Here is a 6,650-nt window from a genome sequence, read left to right on the forward strand (position 1 = left end):
CAGCTGAAGTCTCTTCCACATTCCTTACCTTCGTCATTCCTATCACCGTGTCATCTAAAGTCAGAATATGTTCTGAAGAAGTTTATAATTTTCTCTCCTGGGTGAATTTTCTGATGCTATTTAAGATTAGTACATTGACTGAAGGCTTTCCCACAGAAATGGCATTCATATGGCTTTTCTCCCGTGCTTGTTCTCTCATGTCATCTAAGGTCGGAAGACAGACTGAAGGCCTTCCCACATAGAAGGCAAGCATGTGGTTTCTCTCCAGTGTGAATTATTTTGTTTCCTCTAAAGCCAGAGCTTTGACTAAAGGCTTTCCCACTTTTATCACATTCATAGCACTTTTTTCCAAGGTGAGTTCTCTCATGTCTTCGAAGTTTAAAGGATTGAATAAAGACTTTCCCACATTGATGACTTATATGGTCTCTGTCCCGTGTGAGTTTTCTCATGTCTTCTAAGGTGAGAACACTGAGTGAAGGCTTTTCTACATAGATGACATGCATTTGGCCTCTCTCCAGTGTGAGTCATCTTGTGCCGTCTAAGGTGAAAACAATTAGTATAGGCCTTTTCACATAGATTACACTTATATGATTTACGTTTAGTATGAATTTGTTTATGTGCTTTAGGGGACAAAAGATTACGAAGGGATTTTCCACACTGTTTGCTGACATAGGGTTTCTTTCCACTATGAGTTAACAAACACTGAGTTATTGTGGAACTGTGAGTGCAATCTTCTCCCAAATCATTACATTCAAAAGGATCCTCCAGAATGAGAGAGTTCTCCTTTGGGGCAAAGATTTAAAGCTCTTAATGGTTTACCCACATACATCTATACATTCATTTCACTACCTTTGAATCCTAGGCCAACCACTCAGTGGTAGACCCCAGTTGAAATCTTTCCAATGTTTCTTGTGTGAAAGGAAATTACATTTTGGGACCCCAAACTCATTTAACCAAAGGGAAAATCAGGCTGGGAACTGGGTCACACAAACCTGCCTCCCCATTCTGGTTCCTAAATAATATGGCTACAAGATGAAAAGCTACACGCCTCCCCCATATTTTGCCCATGAGGAAATTCCTCATGAGCTGTTAAAATTACACCATGGCAATGCAAACTGATAACTTGTCTTTACAGGTGCAGTCATCCCCAGTTCACCAGACACAAATGCATATATGATTGTTTCCCTGCCCCATTTTGCCTATGTTGTCTTATGTAAAATGCAGCTTTCCTGCATTATTCCTCTGCCTCATTTGTTTATGTCATCTTATGTAAAAAAAATCCAGATTCACTGAGCCAGAAAAATGCATGAATGACTATTTTTTCTACCTACCTTTTACATGAAAATTGTGTACTTCTCAATATCACACCCTTTCCCCTTTAAATTTGGAGCCTTCAAAATCATCTTTGGAGAAAGGCATACACCTGTCCCCTGGGTGCATGTCCTTAACTTTGGCAAATAAATCTCCTAAAATGATTGAGACTTGTCTTGTCATTTTTCTAGATTGACATTTGCATACACATTATCTCCTGCAGACACAGATATGTTCTCTTCTGTAACATCTCAACTGCAGAGTTACTGCATAATTGTGATTATGTAAATATCTTTCAATGTCTGGGCATGAGCAATGTATATGCACTTGTTCTATTTTAGAGATCTCATGTTATGGTTTAGAACACAGGTCAATGTATTCACTAAATTCAAAGCATCCAATTTTTTTTTTTGCTTACAAAGCACTTAATGCCAGCCTAATTACACTCAGGTGATTGTGCTTCATTACTAACTTAACCCATTACCATGTCTTTAACTTAGATGACTGGTGTACACAGCTATAAAACTTACCATTGTCATACTGGTGGATGCATCTTTTCTGATGATAGGATGCATGGATATCGTGTGTGTTTTCTTAAGGGCACTTTCCCTGTCTGAAATAATTGAAAAATAAATTGTTACATTGGTATTATGGTAATAAAATTGTTTGAAAAGCCCCAAGGCCCATTTACTTTTTTTCAAAAATTGACACTTAGATGTGGCAAGTGTGTCAAATGAAGAAACTACTTGAATAGAAGAAATAGATTGTACAGTGTCAGCAATTAGAAAAGATTTTTAAAATTAAAATGTGAAAAGAGTTAAAATGGAGATGAGATATCAGACAGGTAAATAGAGGGATAGTCTTCACAGGGGTATCAGGAAAAGAGTCAGCATATGAAAGTTTAACCCCAGCCAAGTACATGAATTATCCTTTTCCCAAAAGTAAATAAAAGAAAAAAAAGAGGACACAAGAGTAGCATCTGACACATGAACAAAATGATAATAACATCTAAGGAATTCTGCTCCAGTAGCCTAACCTACATTTTAGAAATTATCACTCATTTAATAAAACCACTAATTAATATTCAACTGATATTATTCATTGACAAAGCACCTCCTCCTATTAGAGCAAAGGACCCTCTTGCTTACCTGGATTCTGGTCTTGAAGAAATTCTCTTCCTTCCCGCCACAGCTCTTTTCCTTGCTCCAGCTGCAAAATTATATAGGATATGCTTATCTGGTACCCTGTTAGTGGAAAGAATACATGTGTTTTGAGTTCACTGTCAATAAATTTGCATTATCACCAAGTGTAAGGCAGGCTATCAAGGAAGAATAAAAACAGTGAAGGTCAGCTCAGGCCACAAGACCTAGAACACAGAAAACTCCCCAGGATTTTTCTGACCCAACGTGAGACTAGAAAATAAATCCAAACCAAAGGTCCATCAGGAAAAGGAAATTCAAAACAGTCAGGACCTATGAATGCTGAGTCCATGCCTAAGTTCCAAGACACAATGCATAATACACAATCTTTTCAGAAAGAGAGTAATTAAATCTCTGCACAGTGTGTTTATTATTATTCTCACGCACAACAAAAAAATCATTCATTTTACAAATATAATTGGTGTTCTATATGGAAAAGGTATTGCTATTGTTTTCACTAATTGGTCTCAGCCTAGGCATAGACTAAAGCAAAAGAGTTATTTAGAAAATATTTAATGTAATACATTGAAAATATTCATCAAGTTCCCAGGTCTGTTATGAGTATTAGAGACTGAGTACCAAAGAAACCATGAAATCCTTGTCAAGACTACATTCTAATTGAGTGACAAACTAAATAAAATAAAATAAAAAGAAAGATATTTATTTCAGATAGATTTAGAGAGTTCAAACTTTTTTCAGATGAGATCTGTGAGAGAAGCAGAGAAGAGATTAGAGTGAGATGTGGGGAAGCCGTTCTAACACTTCTTGAATGAATGAGCGAATGTGCGTCTACATATGTACGTGAATGTTGAGGGACTCACTGAGGGACACCAGGTGACTGATATTTTCCAGCATCACATCTCTGTACAGCTTTCTCTTGGATGTGTCCATCATGGCCCACTCTTCCTGGGTGAAGTCAATAGCTACATCTTCAAAAGTCACTTTCTTCTAAAACATCACAGACATTTTAGTTTAGACAGAGAAATCCCTTTCAATGTCCGGAAGGGGAAGGCTGAGATGACATAGCTAGGAGCTGGGTATGCAGAATAATCAGTGTTTTGGTTCCAGCCAGTTCATTCTCAGTGCTAAGCTGGTATCTGCCTTTCAGATTCACTCACAGAGATATGCCCACTCTGAATCCATTAAACTTTACTATAAAGAAATATCACATGAGGTGTGGCATAATATAACCCAGATATTTTTCAGTAATGTGTTAATCACCTCTACATAACTGATTATAAAATTTTCACTTGAACATTCATAAATAAAATGAAATTTACTATGAATTTCAAGTAAATTACAGATTTGTCACAAGGCAAATAACCATGATTTACTACTTTTTAAACATGACTGTGATGAAATAAATTATTTCTCTAGATGAACCACAGGTTTCTCACCAATCAAATGGTTAAAAGACCTATGATGTGTTTTGAATAATCTAATGAACTAATAGAAAACGTGTTTCCTATCTAGCAAATATTTATTAAATATAAGTCATTGGTCCCTTACTCATTAAAAAGTTAGAAAGTAATGACCCAGACTCCAGCATTCTTCAGAACTGAACAAGCTTTATGCAGAATATAGGATTCAATTCATACATATAGTCTCTCTAATGTTATATAATTCAGGTGTTCATGACAAGGCTTAAAGACAGTCTAGCAGCACAAGACAAGACCGCTGAGGCTGCTATACTGAGGAAATCTTAGTCTGATGATTCCTGTGATATGAAGCCTCCTGTTCTCAACTTTCTCTCGGCAATCCAAACATCAGTTATCATTTTTTCCTCTTTTAAATTTACCTTGTCACTTCACTTGTTCAAAGATTAAAAAAGCCTCTTCATTGTTTTTTTCTAACTAGCCCTTATAAAGCATTTCCACAGAACCCTAAATTGTACTCTATCTACTATATTCCTTCTTCTGAATGTGCAACCATAATTAAATAATTATATTTCTTATATGTTACTTTCAGCTACCAGAAGGCAAAAAGCTTAATTACCAAAAGGTAAAATGAATGGGGATAAAAATAATAATGACTTCTTTAGTTGTCCTTTCACAAAGTTTTTAAAAGCTCAAATATATTTTATCAAACTCTTCTTTTCCCTCAACACTGCACAGCTCTTGCCCAAGTCCTATCATACTGGATTTATTGAACTCAGCTGCTAGAACATCAGACTCATTGTTGGGCTGTGATGTTCTGCTCTTACTCATCTCTATCACCTGCATTCATCACAATCCTAAGTCTATTTCAGCCAACAGTACAGTTAATGGGTCAATTATTTCCCTATGAGATTATAGGATGGATAGAAGAAAAAGAAATATATAAATGAAACCTTTCATATCTTTTTTTTGTAAATAGCCTTAATAGGGGCTGGAATAAAGTAGTGTAATATTAGAAATTATATTGATAATTTAGGAGTCTTTGACACACGATACCCAACCTAGAGTCCTGAGAAAACTTAATTGGAGGCCAGATACCTGAAAGCCTCCTGATTGCATTTGGAACACCCAGGCTGGGTGGATTTTACATCATAAAAACAAAAACAAAAAAAAAAAGAATAAAAATGAAACACCCATGCAAATTGGAGAAAACTGCCCGTTTGCCAGCAATATGGGTATAATTTCAGTAGAAAGAGGCATCCCCTACTCACTAGAGAATGCATTGTCAGGAACTCAGTTACTCTCTGTCTTCCTCGGATTTCCACTTGCAGACACTTTAGGCACAAAGAAAAGCTGAGGTTGGAGAAAGAATATGTGAGACACCAGTCTTGTGCACAATTTTCAGATCAACCTGTGATGAAAAGCCAGACTTTCACTGAAGTGTGACACCACCTGCACCACAGCCTAATCAACAGACACAGACACGCAGAGGCCTCTCCTCTTTTCCTGTGGTCAAAATTAGGAAGCCTATGACTATGGTTGCTAACCAAGAAGGAACACAGATATCTTGTGAATGATAACATCAAAAGCACGGAGTTTTGTATGTTAATTGGCACAAGTCCAGATATTCAATTTCGTCGCTGATTTTAAAACACAGGGATCCCTGACTCCATCTACATGTGGAATATGATTTCCACCTATAGATAAACACTGGGGTTTCTCAGATTTTATTATCCTAGCTTTATGCCCTAGCAATGTTTCTCCAACACCCACCACAGCCTCCTGAAGCCTTACTCCACTTTTACTTTCACTCAACTCCGACTTTTGTATTTCCCCTTGGAACTTGGAAATAATCAAGTAAGAATCTGTTTTAGGGTCGAGTGCGGTGGCTCACGCCTGTAATCCCAGCACTTTGGGAGGCCAAGGCAGGTGGATCACCTGAGGTCAAGGGTTCGAGACTAGCCTGGCCAACATGGTGAACCCTCATCTCTACTAAAAATACAAAAATTAGCTGGGTGTGGTGGTGCTTGCCTGTAATCCCAGCTACTCAGGAGGCTGAAGCAGGAGAATCTCTTGAACCCGGGAGGCAGAGATTACAGTGAGCCGAGATCCCACCACTGCACTCCAGCGAGGGCAACAGAGCGAGACTCTGTCTCAAAAAAAAAATCTGTTTTAGGATGGGGATAATCAATTCAGGGATTTATTTCCCTTAGAGGGTCAACACTCCCATCCTGCTAATCTAGCCCTTAAAATCTCCTGCATCAGAAATTAGCAGGAGTACCCTAAATCATGGTGTTTCTTTCCTGTGTATACAGTCACAATCCTCTAGGATGCTCAGAAAATAAAAAATGACTTAGGGGTGGGAGAAATTTAGCAGCTCAATCTGATATTTTACTAACGTGGTATCTAAAATTCTTGCAATCATGGTTTATATTAGTCTTTGTTAGTTGCAATATCTCTGATTATCATGATACATATTTGCTGAGAAATACTGATGTCCATGTATATATTCATACATAGATATGTAGGTATATAGGTGCATATGTTTATATGAATGTATGTGTTTGAGACAGGGGGAAACAAGCATGTATTATTTCCCTGCTAAAAATATAAAAATAATTAAATATATTTTATGTACAAACGATAGTTATGTGTCATAAACAAAAACTTTACTGACACATTTGTACATGAAGTACAGGAAAAATAAAAAGGGTAACTTTGTATTAATTGTGACATTGTGCTTACAGATGTACATATATTTCCT

At 37.0% G+C, this 6,650-nt stretch overlaps 1 pseudogene; it reads right to left on the reverse strand.

Moving 5' to 3' along the window:
* Positions 1 to 200: 200 nt before the first annotated feature.
* On the reverse strand, positions 201 to 5,169 carry LOC129143690 (zinc finger protein 705A-like; annotated as a pseudogene).
* Positions 5,170 to 6,650: the final 1,481 nt, after the last annotated feature.

This window comes from Pan troglodytes, chromosome 3 (genome assembly GCF_028858775.2).
Source record: "Pan troglodytes isolate AG18354 chromosome 3, NHGRI_mPanTro3-v2.0_pri, whole genome shotgun sequence".
In the NCBI taxonomy this organism is placed as follows: domain Eukaryota; kingdom Metazoa; phylum Chordata; class Mammalia; order Primates; family Hominidae; genus Pan; species Pan troglodytes.